Raw genomic sequence first — 16,487 nt, forward strand, 5'->3', positions numbered from 1 at the left:
GGGCACGGTGGCGCAGCGGTGTGTGTGTGTGTGTGTGTGTGCGCGCGTGCGTGCGCATGACTTAAACGAGCACTTCGCACGCGACCTGTCTCACCTAAAGGAAGCCGTGCACGATGTGTGACGCTTCGGCAATTTCATCTGGAGAATGTTGCTGGCCTTGGACTTTGTTAAGCCGTTTTCAAAAGCCACTAGTCCACCATTCAACACGCATCAGACTCCCATTCAGTAAAGTGTTGTTGCCCAACTGGCTGGAAGGTATTAAAGGAAAAAGCACCGTAGATCACTAAGATAAGAGCCTCAAGAGTTAATGAAAGTCTGACTTTCGGACGCGGCATTCCGAGCCGGCACGGGCTCTGCCCTGGCTTTCTTTTCCAACCCCCCTTTAAAGGCAGGCTCTTAATTGGACTTTTAAAATACGATGCTCATACACAGTTTGACTCCTGTTATATCTCTGAAGATAGACTTTAATCGCATCTATTACTTTTATTGTAAGTATTACTGTTTTCATGACTACGTGTTCTAAAAATAACAGCACTGCGTTATGAGCTGCGCACATGAGCTGACTTCATTTCCCTCGGTGTCAGAGTTCAGGGTTCAGATGATGGGTCTTTGGGGAGTGTTTCAGCCCGAACAGAATGACATTTTTATGAAGACCAGACCAAAAAAAAAAAAAGTGATCACAGTTGGAGGGCAATTTGGGGGGTTTTCAAGTCTATGTGAATAGTGCATATTCTGGAACTTAGGGCGTAGTCAATTAAAGGTTCCAAGGAGAAAGCACCCGAGACCAAAGAGGGCATTTTTTGAATTTGTCCTCATTCAAGTCATTTTCTCTCTCCGTGTGGACCCTGATGGTCTTTCAAGCAGAAAGTAAGCTGGCGATGGGGTGAGCAGGGCCAATCTCTCCTCCAGCCTTTCAGCAGACCTTTGCTCTCACACGGCAGACACAGATCTTAACGGGCTTCTATCTTCCCAGCACTAGTACGTGTTTGGTGTTGCTATTTTGGACTAAAACCTAAGTGGTGAGCCCATAAGCCCACATTCCATTTTCTTCCATTTTGTATCTCCTCTCTCTTGGAAGTTAAGAGCGGAAGGACTTTTGGTAAAGCCCTTGTTATCCATTTGTTTCTGTGATATTTGTTGATGGCCCTTGCCTTCTGCGACTCCGAATTCTGTCATTTTCAACATTTGGCAGAAACACAAATAGCAAATAAATCAATATTGCCATGGAGACTATCATTTCTGAGCCAGACTTAATTATGAATTATTAAGAATGGTTCAGTTGAATTAAAAGAATTAGCAGGGCTCCTCTGTTTAATGCAGGCTCCAGTGATGCGTGTTAAGTAGCAACTAGGTTCATTACCAAAAGTTAGATTCATTAGGTTATATAATTTGCAAGTTTCTATTCTTAATTTCTTCTAGCCAATTCCAATTATTTTCTTGAAATAGCATAATTAGTGGCAGGGAAAAAAACACATTAACATGACATGAAAATAACACATTTTTCTTTCCATTTGGTTACAAAAGTCTTTCGCAGCGTTTTTTGGCTCGTATCTAATGGCACTCTTGTGCGCACAGACTTTTGCCACAAAGGTGTCTCTTCACGTTCAGACACACGACTCATCCACTTAACCTCAGTAAGCATTTCATCTCGGCTTCTGGAAGAATCTAAGATTGGTATTTGCCTTTTGGTACCTAATTAAAATTTCCGCAGAATGTCTTGGTGCCTTTTTTTTTTTTTTTTTTTTTTGCCACCCGCTCTTCCTTTCATGAGAAAGTAATTGAGGCTCCAAGTGAGCCTTGTGGACCTGACCTTTGAAAACACCCACATTTTGCATGTAGCGCTGGAAATTTTAAGGAGGGGTGGCATCTGGCAGCCAAGGGAAAGAATGCAGAACCTTTCGGAAATGATTTTAAATTACAGTCCCTAATAGGCAATTTTATAACCTGTTTGTCTTCTCAATGCTTCTGTGGCTTTTGGTATTTCTTATTATCTTGCGTGAGTAAGCATTTAGCTCAGGTAAGACACTGCTTGTTACGAAGCCAGAGAGAGAAACGGACAATTAGCCAGTTGATTTCAGCTATATAAACAACTGGAATATTCCAGCCAAGAAAAGGAGGAAGGAGGGAAAAAGTGAAGGAAGGAAGTCGGGGGGGGATGAGGAGAAGCCCACCCTGTGGACCTAACGATCAGTTGCTCCAGACTCAGAGGGTCAGGTATAATCTTATCGTTATCAGACCTTCTCTTTGTTTGGACCAGATATATTCAAAATGGTTTCTTCTCTGTAGCTTTGTCCATTCCGGACATAGACTCTGCATCATGGTGGGCAAGGGAGAACTTGATGCCTCGGTTGTGTCTATTTATCTGGGAACTTTTTCCCACCGAATGCATATATTTCTAGACAGCTTTGCCTCTGCATCTGGGAATGGCTTGGCCAGGGAATGGAGGTGCCCCGGTGACCACACTCCTGAGTTCTGAGCCTGGACACTCCGGTGGCTTTGCCCAGACACATGGAGTCATTTACCCGCAGCGGGGGATGGGAAAACCATTGGGTCCACTCCAAAGAAGACCGGAATGAGTAATGAGAAAGAAGCCTAGACTCACAGAGAAGATGAAGTGCTCATTTCCTGTAACTGTGTCATTCTAATATTATGCCTTCATTGATTTCAGAATCCTCCAAAAACTTTCTAACACCAAGAGAAGGGAAGGATCTGGTTGAAAAATCAATGGTGAACTCAAAAAGGCCACCTTTCCGTGTTGTCTTCCTCCATTTAAGAAATTCGAATGGCCTCTCCTCTTTTTTCCAGCCAGGCTCTGGGTCAGCTCCCCATGGCTCCATGACCTGCTAGAACCTCCATTCAGTTAGCTGCCCAATAGCTGCAGCCCCCCCTCATCTGGCTCAGTCAGAAAGCTCACCATCAATCTTGCTCTCCAAATTAGAGCGGCCTTGAAAATATTTCATTTACAATAAGAGACAAATGCTCATTTTGCCATGTTTCGACAAGATAGCTGAGCTGAGGAGGCACGTGGTCGGATTTAATCGTTTGGTCCATTAGGTGGGTGTCTGGAAGTGTTTTTAATGGCCTTTTCCTTCTTGCAAAAAGAATTACATGGGTCAGCAAGATGGAAGCGTGGGGCATGGAGGGGGGGCTTCTGGCGAGAGAGTGAAAGCTCTTTTTCTCCCCAGCTTTACTGAAGTGCAACTGATAAGTAAACATGGTCTAGATTTAAGCGTGCAACGTGATGCGTTGATATACACATGTGCTGTGAAAGGATTTCTCCAACCAAGCTAACTGGTCTACCCGCCACCCACCTAGTTACCTGTTTAATTCATTGTGTGGTGAGAACACGTAAGATCGCCTCTCTCGGCAAGTCTCAAACGTACGATACACTATTATTAACCATCGTCATCCTGCTCGAGTTCTTCTTGTAGCAGAAGAACGCCTTCCAGCGCCCGAGTGGCACCCCCAGGAGGCCATCTCCCCCGCTTTGCTCTTTCGGGGATCCCACGCAGCCTCAGGGAGCCTTGGGGAAACAGATTTGCATGAATCCCAGGTGATCAGGACGCACCGCGAGTGCGGTTCTCTGCCTTCACTTCTGTGCTTATTTTCTTCATTTGCCAAAGAGTGTGGTGAATCACGGACGTTTCATCCTAATTAAACCCAGGCAAACATATGTGAGCTGAGAAACGAGGTAGAAAACGGGCCCAAAGATGGAAGAGATTTAACCCAAGGAAGAGACAAGGCAAGGTTATTTTCAGCGTGGGAGGCCCCTTTGGCCCCTCTCTCGAGGAATTTTTTTTTTTTACATCCACTTGTATCTTATCAGCAGGAGGATCAGAGTCCAAGAATTCTGAGCTCCGGGGTCACCATGTGACCTACACTCCTACATTCCTAGCCTTTCTGCCTTCCGGAAAAGGTCACAGAAGCTCTCATGGAGAGCGTGTGGCTCTCAGGGGCTCAGCTCCGGGGAGAGAGTGGCGTTTCCGTGCGGAAAGCTGGGCGGGACCCCCACTCACGACGGAAGTGTCCCACGTAGGAGGCCGGATAACCCAACTCCCAGGTGGGGTCTTCCTACCCAGAGCTCTGCAGAGGGCCCCGCTCCACGTGAAGGCCCCCACCTGAAATGTCAACACCCTCTGATGAGAAAGTTCCAGAAAATCCAGGTCAAATAAGTTGCTCCCCAGGAAGAAAGACCATCCTTCCAGGCCTTTGCCTTTGAGCCCCACGGGAACCACTGGCCGGTAATGTCACCGTCATTAACAGTGATAACAACCAACACGTGTGAAGTGTTCGGGCCACACGTTTGATGGTTCTCACCAGAGCATCCTGGGAGGTCGGTGTTATTAGTCCCTTGCAAATGAGGACGCCTGAGGCTGACAGGTTAAGCACTATTAACCTTGGGGACCGTCACCCGAAGCCCCGAAGCCCCGCAGCCTCCGGGATTTTGAATTTCAGGTCGTTCTGAACTCCCCCTCCCAGTCGGCCCCCCACGCTGTTTCTAGCACCATCTCCAAAGGACCCGAGCCTCGGACATGAGAAGCCAGGGCCGGCCCAGCCCCAGCTCCAGCCGCTTAGGCAGCAGAGGCACACGCTGTGACATTCTTGTTCTCCTAATCACTGTCTTATTTAATCTGCCGGCTGCAATACCGTTGGAGGCATCCGAGGCCTGAAAGACGGAAAAGCTGAAGCCAGAGGCTTGTCTCAGATGTCCAGATACAAGTGTCCTCAGACCATGAAAGACAAGAGTGGCTCCTTGGAAACATCTCCTTTCTTTCTAGTCTGGCAGGAGAAGAATTTTTTTCCAACCTCCCAGACTGCCTTGCCTTGTTAGAAGGGGATACTTGGACTAATTAGAAAAGTATTGCACGTGTAGGGCAAGCGGTCTTCGTTGGAAACTCGGTGCAGAAGTTTGCATCAGGCCGAATGCACAGTTTTTATGGGCCTTTGTCTTTTAGGGACACGTCAATACCAAGGCTTTGCAAAACACGTTGGTGAACCGGGCAAATGAGTGTCTCTTTCCTGCTTCCAGACGGCCAAATGTTCTGCCACAGCCTCGTACTGAATGAAAATATTTCTAATTAATGCAGCCCCCTTTGGGATGGATTGTTTCAGAACACGCGGGGCCGCACTTTGTTAATGAGGCGACTTTCCACTCTGCCTGTGCTGCCTGAAACCTTTGGGCTGTCATTTATCACAGCACGGCTAAGTCGATACAAAACCAGATGGCTTCATTTCTTCCTGGGGAGGACACATCAGCAGCTGCGTAAGAGATGTCACTAGATACTAGGAGGGACCAAAATACACCTCGGCTGGAGAAGGGTGTCACAAACATAAACGGAATGCCTTCTCTTTCAGTGACAGGGGAATCACAAAAGCAGAGATTGTAGAACTCTGTCAGGAAATCTGGGGGTGCCCACCCAGGTTCCCGTCTCCTGGCCGACGCACCCATCCCCAGCTGCTAACAGCTCACGCTCCAGCCCTCTTCTAGAAGATCGCCACGGGCCGACGGGAGCCCCCTCCCCTGCACCTGCAGTTTCACGGGGGGCAGGGATTATTGAACGATGGAATGTGTGCATGAACATAGCCGATGCATGTCGGACGTGGGGATCAGAGAGCTGAGGTCTCTCACCTCTGCGGGGGTCAGGGGGCGGGGAGCAACTTTTGAGGAGTGACTCACCTCCAGAATTGTGTGGGATCAAGTTGAGACTAATTGCCCTGAACTCACCTCTTTGCTAAGCTCTTTCTCCCGTCCCATGCCCGACTCCCCGACAGGGTGACAAGTGTCTGCTGAGAGCGTGCCTTCATTGCAAGAATCCCCAGGCGCCCTCCAGGAACTCCATCCTAGGACAGACCCCTCCATGGCTCAGTCATCCGCTTACTCGACATTGAGTTTGCTTGGAGAACTTGGCGTGCGGTAGGAGTTTCAACAAATGTCCCACAAACCTACTGCGCCTGTCACGTTTGTACCCAAGACTCGCCTTCCCCTCGCACAGATAGCAACTGAGCGAGCCAAGGAACAAAAGGGGATTTGCAGGGTGCTCCAAGGTTCCCCCACTTGCCCATCTATACGTGGGGAGGCAGAGACACGGAAGGTCAGAGGCCCTGCTCAGGCCACACAGAAAGTTGGTGGCCGAGCCAGGATGAGAAGCCAGGTGGGGAGAAGGAGGAGAGTCTTCAAAGCGAACCTTCTGAGCTCACCATACTCTCTCCCCGCGAGCCAGGACACCCCATTTTTTTAAGACCAAAACCCAACTGCAGAAAAAAACTGAGCGGGTGGCCTGGGACCTGCCGACGGGGAGAGCCCACCTCAGGTTAGGACTCTATTCCATCTTTGTTTTGAACCACTCCACAGTGGAAAGCATTCTGCAGTGAGGGAAATGCTCTGTATCAACACTGGCCAGTATGGGAGACACTGGCCATGTGTGCCTATTAACGACTAGAAGCGTGGTTAGTGTAAAGTATCTCTAGAAAGATGGAATTTTAAAGATTTTTTAAAAATGTTCGTTTATTTTGGAGAGACAGAGAGAGACAGAGAGCGAGCAGGGGGGAAGGCAGAGAGAGAGGGAGACACGGAATCCGAAGCAGGCTCCAGGCTCTGAGCCATCAGCACAGAGCCCGATGCGGGGCTCAAACTCATGAACTGCAAGATCGTGACCAGGGTGAAGTCGGATGCTTAACTGACTGAGCCACCCAGGCGCCCCCGAGGAATGGAATTTTAAACTCAACTTCAGCTGATTTATTTATTTTTAATTTTTTTTAATTTTAATTTATTTATTTTTGAGAGAGAGCGTGCGTGAGTGTGGGAGGGGCAGAGAGAAAGGGAGAGAGCAAGAGAATCCCAAGCAGTCTTCAATTGTCAGCACAGAGCTCGATGCTGGGCTTGAACTCACAAACAGGGAGATCAGACCTGAGCCGAAGTCGGACGATTAACCGACTGAGCCACCCAGGCGCCCCATCTTTAGCTAATTTAAGTTTAAGTAGCCACCTCTGTAGCTGCTGCAGATGGGGGAAGTTTTAGACAGGAGGGCATAGGGTCTGTAGAGACTCAGGGGCCAAACCACCTGGGTTCCAATCCCCTTCTCTGAAGCATGGTCTTTCAACTCCTTTGTGACTTAGTTTCCCCATCCACAACTTGGAGAGGACCTTCCTTATCGCGAGGGTTCAAGAAGGTGAACCCTGAGAAGTGCTTTGGCTCAGGACTCAGTGCCTCAGCAAACCTCAGCCACTGTTGGGTCGTTCCCAAAACACTGGCTTCTAGGACTGGCCTGGTCAAGACTGGTGTGCACGTGGGAGACGAGCAGTTCCTGGGGCTTCAGGTGCAGGATTGTTCAGATCATCCTAGTACCTGCTAAGATAACTAATTTCTCAGAAACGTACTTTATACACTCTCTCTGTAATCCTCACCTCAAGCCGGAAAGGCAGGCATCTTTGTCCCCATGAGAGCGAGGGAAGCAGAGCGAGGAAGGCAGAACCAGACGGAGGCCCGGGCACAGCCGTTGTCCCCCCACGTCCCCAGGCCACGCCAACCCGGACTTCCAAATGCAAGCCCATGGTTGGGGGGGGGGTGTCTCCCTCCTGATCTGTGCCCAGGCCAAGCTATGAAAATCGCTCTCTCCCCTGCGGCTGCAAGCATAGTTTGGGACTCACGTGTGCACCGTGGCAGAGACCCTATCATCCTGACCTGCGTGATCAAGATCAGATACGAGAAAACCTACAAAAGAAAATTGCAACACTGCAGATCGAAAGCAGCCCTGACCCCTCTCGCTCGGTTGGCGCGAATACTCTGGATTTTTTTTTTTTTTTTTGTCCCGGGGAATTGCAAGACTTCCCTTTGGACCCCCACCCACCTCAACCACCGCCCCAACCTCCTGGGAAGCATGAATCTCCTTCCCAAATGGGCCCCCGCCGAAAGCTGCCCTAGGTCTCCTGGGTTTGGCATTTTCCAAATTTCATCTAATTGTCTTCATCGTATATTTGATTTCCACTTTAGAAGTTCTGAAGGAAACCTGTTTCTGCATATGGTCTCTGGGATGACATTTTTGTGGTTGACGAAATCTGGATTCAATATATTGGATAAACTGTGGCTCCAGAGACCTTTTGTTTTTTGTTACAGCTTGAAACTTTCATTCTAAAGCTGCAGTCTACACAATTGATATAACACGGCCCTCAGTCCTGAACTCACTTTTCTAGTATTTATTTGCTGGGAGAACTTTAAAAAGCGCAGCTCGATGTGGAAAAGACTGGGTACCAATCTCTCCGTGTGTGTGCGTGTCTTTAAAACATTTTTGTTCTATCGTGTAACTTTAAGTCAAGTGCTTGAAAAGAGAGGGGTGAGGCTTTTCTTTTTCTTTTTTCTCTAGAACCTTCCCCTGAAATCAAGCCACCACTACCCTCCATCCCGTCAATCCCGTCCCAGCCAGGCCAGCTCACAGGGACATCAGCGGTGAGAACCTCATGGTCATTTGTTTGAATTTCCCCGAGAAGTTTCTAGAGGTGGTTCTGGTGGCGTTGGTGAAATCAGGGCTGAGCCAGGTTGAGCCACACTGAGCAGGAGGCAAAGCGCGTAGTCGCTTTCAGGCGGCGCATAAACATTTACCTTCCCAGACGCTGGCACTGGGAGCGAAACATCACATCTGCATCAAGAAGGCAATTAAAAGCCCATTGCAGAAGAGAAAGACGGGGCTTTCCCTGCACACCCTTGAACATGACGAAGAATAATGTGTCTCTGCTGCAGGGATGTGTGTGTGCATCTGCAGGGGAGAGGAGAGGCAGAGAATATGCAAATGAGTCGGTGCATATGGCTTTTAAATGCGTTGGAGATGTGATGGAAGGAAGAATAATTCAGGAGCATTTCTCTGGTAACCTTTTCTGCATGGGAAGTAAGAGCCTCTCCCCTCGCTTTTATGTGCGCTGTGTCCCGCTCGTATTTAGTGGGGTAATTAATTCATTTCTAACATTCCTTGACTTGTAAATCTGGTTTGAAGGTTAGGCAAGGGAGAGTCCCTGGGGCTTTCACAAAACTATTATTAAAGCTGGAGGAAAGGTAGATCGGCTGTGTTTGCATTCGAGAGGCGGAAGGTCTCTTGAAAGGCAAAGAAAACCACTCCTCCATCGCCGTGGGAAGCACAGGTTTCCCCGGGGCTGAAAAGCGGAGCCACAAACGCGCACACGCGCGTGTACCCGGACGCGCACGAACGCGGGCACGCGACTTCCACCCGCGGGTGTTCGCCTTTCTGGATAAACTACAAAAAGACAGTATTTGGAGACGAATCTGTTTAGAAGTAAAATGGGGGTTTTTGACATTCATAGCGAGGGCAGCGGCGTTCTCTCAGCGGGACGAAATCTACCGGTCCCTCCAAACCAGCTGTCTGTCATTCTGCGCCAAACAGGGCAATTCGGGAAGCCTGGGGCTGAGCCTTGTTCCTGTTGATCCCGGGCGACTAGCCCAGGACCCGGGCAATCGTGTGGTGTGGAGAGAGGGAGGCAGGGGGAGGAGAAGGGGTGCAATTTCTCTCGAGAGTCCATCTGTTGACATGGTTTAAGCGAGGAGCGTTGAAGAACCCCGAGTGAAGGGTTTGGGCTGTCCTCGCACAGGAAGAGTGTTTGGGCAGACGCTGCAAGTTTCCTGAGTGCTCAGGTCCATGGCCAAGAGCTGTTAAGTGAAGGACTGTGGCTCTCTGCACGGGAAACGCTGGAGTGTCAGAGGGTGAATGCCCTGGACCCAGCCCTCCACGAGCCACAGGGGCTTCGGTCTCAGGAAGGACGACCTCAGGCTCTGCCCGGTCTCCCGGGATTACCTGGGGGGCGGGGGGGCTGACAACTTATACCAGGTGCCACTTTGCTCGCTGGTCTTGCGCAGCACCTCCCCCCGGGGGTTCCTGGGGCCACCTTCCAAATAAACCACTTGCATTGGGTTCTCAGGATCAAGGTCAGCTCCTGGCAGAACGCGACATAAGACCCAACCTGCGACAACATGGTCCAAGTGGCATCCACCCGGGGCTGCCCGGCCCGCCGCACAGCTGGATGTGGCCACCAGATGCTTTTAGAAGCAGGTGTGCCTCTTTCTCATGTTCTCCACCCTCTGCCCCCGGGGGCCAGAAGGGGAGCGGCCAGGCTGACCGTGGAACCCAAGTGTAGACGGCAGAGTCACCGCCCGTCTGGGAGTAAAACTGTCCCAAACCGAACAACTCTCCCCTTGCGCAGACCGTCATCTGAGCGAGGAGCAAGTGTATACAGACGCACAGCACTGATGACTGCTGGGTCTCTGTTACGGGTTCAGTTCTCTAAAAGCAGATGCTGAAATGGAAGTTGAATACGAGCCGTTTATCAGGGACCAACACTCGTGCCAGGCGGAGGCGACACTGAGCAAAGGGGGACCAGGTTCGGGTTCAACTTCGACCCAGGTTCAGGCCCCCAAAGCTCTGGCTGGCAGCAGGGACGTGGGAAGGAGCAGCGATGCCAGGGCGGTCCCCATCCGTCCGGAAAGGCCAGGCCTCTGTGCCCTTGCCTGGCTAACGGCCGGACATTGGCCCCCCTGAGAAAGCAGCGGGGGCCACTCCGAGCAGGAGCTAACAGCTCAAGGCATCTACTGGCCCCCTTCCCTGCAGCTGGGAGCAAGGCCTTCCTTGCAGGGGGCCCCTGGGGGACTTCCTTCAGCACGTAGAACGGCACAGCTTGTGCCACCTGCCCGCACGGCTGGCTTGCACCCCCTGGTCCTGCCCGTCCTCCTGCCAGTGCAATTTCCGCTTTATGATGTTGTTGGGCCAGCTCAACCCCGTGGCTCGGTAGGGCCAGGACCCAGCTCGTGATGGACGGTCACGATCTCGCGACCGCGTGATGTCCCACTCGCCGGCAGGCATTCCGTCACCAGTAGTTTTCCACGAGGCGTAGACCTCTCCGGTGGAGACGGCACGATGTGGCTCCCGGATGCTGAGGCCCGAATTGTGACGCTCCCACCGGGCTTGCCTCACGCTCCACACGATCCCTTTTCCCACCACCGGCATCCCAACCTCACGGCGTCCGCTGGACTCGATGGTCCGTGCGGCCAAGTCGCTCGCACCACGGCCGGGGCTTACCGCAGAGCTCGGCCCTGCTCTCGGGCCCCACTCGAAGGCCCACTCGAAGCTCTCCGCTTGGTGCCCTGTGCCGCACAGACCACAGCAGGGCCCAGGCGTGGAATGTGTTGCCCCCAGACCTTAACAGGGGTCATGCACCTCCCTTGATGGTCGGAGGTACAAGGTGCAGTAAGTCCTCTGCCTTCTGTCTGGAGAGAATGTCCTGGCATGTTTCCAACTGCCGCAGCCCCCTGACTGCAGCGGGGCCCAGAACCTTCACGGGGCCTAACCCAACTCCCTGCGGTGTGTGTCTTCTCAAGGCCTCCGGGGGGCCCGGCTGCCTCTCGCTCTTTCGGCCCGGTCAACAGGATGCTGCCGATGCAGTGGATGAGTGTGATGTTCCACAGGGGTCCTGATGACCCTGATTTTGCTGTGACACAGGGTGGGACCCCCAGCCAGCTCAGGGGCAGACCTGCAGAGGTGCGCACGTATTCCACATCAGTGCAAACTGTGTCGAGACTTCTTTTCTGATCGGGATGGAAAAGAACTATTTGCCCAAGCCATGGCCGCGTACGTTGTCCCTGGGGCCGAGCTAGCTTGCTCCGGCGGGGGGGTGGCACGCGAGCATCAGAACCGCTTGGGGACACCGTGCCATTGGGCGGGCTTCTGCTGGTCTACGGCCACCCTGCTAGACCTCTTCTGTCTCTGCAACGGCCAAACAGACCCGTCACCCAGAGAGATGATGGGGACCCTCACCCCCGGATCTTTCAGCAATTTGAGACTGGCACTGATCACCAGCCCCTCCTAGGTTGTGATGTCCAGCTACACGTTGACAAGGCAGCGGACTGAGGGGCCTCCGACAGCGCCATCGACAGCTGGACAGGCAGGGGAGGCTGACGAAATAGCCTGTTGTGAGGCCGGCGCCGAGGCTGGGAGATAACACGACGCTCCGCGCTCTCGGTGAGCCGTGGGGTGCCATGTTCTCCCGGCCCACCCTCGTCTCTGGATGTCTGCCACCTGACTCGGGCGGTGCTCTATGCTGGTGGTCTAAAAGTTAACCAGCAAGTTCGGAACAAGAGATTAATGTGCTCCTGGCTCGGAAAATTGGAGGCGAAGGTATTTTCCAAGCCTGGAAGGAGAAAGGACGTGGCTAGCCAGTTGGGATCAGGACAGAGGCACGGGAGGAGGCAAACGCGGACTGGAAGGTGTGGGGAGGGGGGGACGGGGTGAAGTGCAGGGGTGTGTCTCCAAGAACGGGGGCCACTGGGACCCCGTGGAAGACCCGAACTCGGGTCTCCTGACTCGGAGGCAGAGAACCGAAGGACACCACATACATGTGCCTGTTCGGGGCCGTTAAGCCCGACGTCTCTGTCTCTCTCTCCCTCTCCCTGCGTGACAGACAAATGAAATTGTTTTTGTGATTATCTCTGAAGAGGAAAGGAAAAATGAGAACAAACTTGACAACCAGAAGGCCCTTCAAATTGGGCTCTGGCTGCAGACGGGAGAGACACTCGCAATGACTCTTCACGGGAGCATCTAATCTCCAGGTGGCCGTTTGATTACAGAGCAGGGCGGCCGGAACGTACCAGACAGTTACAATTGCTACGAAACCGGCCCTCAGAATGACAGCTCCCACACTCCCCGCAGGTCTGATGAAGCCCGGGATTCAGATAAACCAGCAGCATCCTTCCAGTTCTGGTTCTGAGACCAAGACTTCCCCTGCCCGGGGCAGAGTCCTCAAGATCTTGAAATTAGCCAGGAGATAAGCAAGGGGGTGGGGGGGGGGTGGGGAGTGATAGCCCAGGGGGGTGGGTTGGGTTTTTGTTTTGTGTTTTTTCCTGTCCACCCCCACCCCCACCCCTACTGCGGCAGCCCGTCTTTCTCCACCTTCCAACACCGAACTCACACAAAGGCGTTTTCCTAGAGTTTCCCCACTCACTCTCTCCTCTTTGAAAGCTGAGACTGATTTCTTTTTCCAGGCAAGCTTCTCAGGAAACTTCACATTTGCCATTATTAAAAGAGATGGAAATACACAGACATTTCATTTTTGTTTAATTGTCTTACAATCCGGTTAAAGAAAATTGCCGGGGGCGGGGGCGGGGGGGGCGCGCCTGTCAAAGGCCCCAGCAGCGGCCCCTGCCAACAGAAGCCATCCCACCTGAACGCGAGCCCGATGGGCACTGACAGAGCAGAGACAGCGCGGGGCCGGCCGCCTGGTGTCTAATCCACTGCGCCTCCCCTCCCGCACCCTTTCCCCTCCGTCTATATGTCACCGTATGTCAGAGCTGAGTTGAGCTGTTCCTTTTCAGTTTAATTACCAATTACTGACCCCTTGTCTGTTTGATTAAGATGTTGTTGCAGATAATGAATAATTTGAGAGGGGAGAAATTCCAATTTCCTGTCTAGCTGCCTCTGGGTGAAGCCCTCTCCAGGATGGTGACAAGTCGGTGTATATCTAGTACCCGCCCAGTAGGACAGATTCACTCCGGCCTTAGCCTCACCTCTTGCCCCGGGGCCTAAGAGAAAGAGAAAGATACCTTGATTATTTCTGCAAAGACCTTGAGGGCACCAGGAGAGCCAAGTCACCACTCTAAGGGTCAAAACCCGTCCCACCAGCAGCCTGGGACACGGGGCTGTCCCGGCCCCAGGGGCTCGGACGTAGGAGTAGCCGGATCCCGCCCAGCTTTCCAAAGGAGGGTAATTCCTTCATGAACTCCCAGGACAATTTCCCTCTGTCTTGTGTCTGCTCCCTGTGGGATCTGCGCTTTCATCGTGGGGGTTAGTTCATAGCCACCTCAACCTTCTTCCCGACCCCCAGATCCAGGAGGACACCCAGGGCACAGAAAACATCATTAATGTTATTGTACTTCCCTCGCTGGGCACTCGGACCCCACTTTCACACTAATAAAGTCAGTGCATGAAAACCAGGTTATGGAAGGAGCAAAGGAGATGTGTTTCATGAGGTGAGTCTGTGACGGTCCATTTCAGGCAGGAATAATTGGTCTTGGGGTGCATCTTCAAATAGTTTACCGAAATGTATTCATTGACGCAGAAGGCAGCAGGCAGGCCTGATTGCTTTCATTTCTCCAGTCGAGAACCCGGAAAACCTGACTCGGGGCTCTAGAGAGCTCGAGGGCCGTAGATTCTTGTCTTTTGGTGCCAGTGTCTGTGGGCGCAGGCGGAAGAAGGCAGGGGCAGCGCGAGGGAGACCGAACAGACACGCAGGCTTCCGAAACCCGTCGAAACTTGTACTGCACGTGACCTCAGAGAGTTTTCTCTGGGGCGCGGGGCTAGTTGTGGGGGCGGGGAGAGACCTGGCATCCTTGGGGGTCCTCAGGCTGCAGGGAGAACTCTCCGGACCCACGCTCCCCACTCCTTCTCCCTCATCAGCCCCGCCTCTGAGCCTCGTGCCTTCGTGCCTCGCCCCCCTCCTTCTGACACCCTACTTCGTACCTCGCCTGGAAACCTTCTCTGGCCGTCCTCCTCCGCCCAATGGTGGCCCCGTGGAAGCTGCCGGGGCAGGTGCTCAATAAAAATCCGTCAGATGGAACTGAGCCGTTAAAGCAAGAAAGGTAATTTCTCCGGGCCCGGCGGCCAGCCTGCGTGCACCCAGAACAGGAGGAGCTGGGACCTGCTCACCCCTGATCCCTACTTCAATACGGTTTGCCTCAGGTCAGGGTTTAAACTTCCATTAAAAAATAAATAAATTGGTTGTTTGGTCGCCTGAAATAGAGCCGAAAGACACTACCTAATGAACCCTCAGTGGGAAAGATCCTCCCTTCGGCAAAGAGGGGAAGGAACTGAGACACCGGTTTGACTTACCAGAACATCTGTACGTTTAACGCTGGGGGTCGGCACCTCCCCTCCGCCTCGGTTTCCAGGGCCTCGCTTTGTTCGTTATGATGTGCGAGGTGTGGCCGAGTAGGGGAAAGAGCGGCACCTCTCAATTGCGGCCCAGATGACCAGTGGCCGGGACTCTCTGTGCAATACTTAGCAGGGTGTCCGGCCTGCCCCCACTTGGTGCCAAGGTACCCCTTCCCCGAGCTGTGACACCCGAAAATGTCTCCAGACACTGTCAAATGTCGCAGGGCTGAGGGAGAGGGCCAAACCAGGCCAGGTGACAACCACTTGGCCACAAATGCCAAAGCGTCAAGCCTTCAATGGATTTGGGCTATTCCCTTAGAGATGACAGATGTACTATTAAATAGCAAAAGCACGTTCGTTGTGCTTCCGTGTACTTTGCTATTATTCTCAGGGCCGACGATCTACTTGATTCGGTCCTTCATCACACGCGTTGGGTGACACCAAAGTTGTTGACAGAGTGCTGACCACCTGGGGGTGAGACACGAGGCCGGGGGCAGCCTGCCAGACCCAGGGTTGACACTCCCAGCTCAGTAGCAGTTAGGTGACCACCGTGGGAGCCCAGGGGGAGCAGAACACTCAGTGGAAACCCTCGGAACTGAGCAAATCCTTCCAAGTTCCGGTTCTGGTTCAAGAGAAGGAGGGTGCTGGGGGGCGGGGGGGGGGGCGGGACTCCGCGAACAGCACACATCCAGGCAGATCCTCTATCACCCATGCTTCGATTTCCTTGTTCCCCAAATGCAGACGTCACTAGTGTTATTCGGCCTGTCCCACATGGTTATGGCCAGGCTCTCGGCAGATTATTTATTTATATGAGAGCACCTTGAGGAAGGGAACACTTTGAGCAAATGAAAGGCTTTTTATTATTCTTCGTCTGGGTCTGTCCTTCGTGGACCTGGATGGATACCAGACTCTGCACATGGCATTTCCTGTTTAATCAGGGAGAACTCCGCTTCAGACAGCTTAATGGTCTCGTAGTAAGGAAGGTGTCGCATTGCCGAAGAGAGTTTATCGCCTGCCACTATTGACATCTAACAGAGGAATGACCCCACAAACATTTCTGAATACAGATCTTCGTGGCTGGATTCTAGAGTGATTAAGTGATTTTCTATGCGTCGGACTTACTGGAGTGGCTTAGAGAAAAGGAAATAGCTTACCCTCTGCATTATTTAAATAATGCAATTGTTAGGAAAATGTGTTCACTTTGAGCTCTTTGAAAGAAAAAAGCCAAACCCAGTTAAGTTTGAATTAGCTGTATGCGACAGCAAAGACATTTCTTAACTGTTGATTGGCCTAATTGCTTTAAAACGCAATAGGCAGAGACTCTCAAACTTGGGCGGACGTCAAAACCCTCTGGAGGGCTCACGCCTGGAGTTTCTGATTGGGCAGGTCTCGGATGGGGCCTGAGAATTCGCATTTCCAAGCAAGTGCCCAGGGGACGCTGCTGTTACTGGTCTGGGTACCGCCCTGTAAGAACCGGGACCATGGAGCTACCAAGAAGCAAAAACATTCTCACGTAGCAGCTGCTGTCGGTGGCCTGTCCACGGTCTCCTGGCGTGACCTCCATGCCTG

This window comes from Lynx rufus, unplaced genomic scaffold (assembly GCF_022079265.1).
Source record: "Lynx rufus isolate CCGP_SWC_20201006 ecotype Redwood Valley unplaced genomic scaffold, mLynRuf1.p SCAF_8, whole genome shotgun sequence".
NCBI lineage: Eukaryota > Metazoa > Chordata > Mammalia > Carnivora > Felidae > Lynx > Lynx rufus.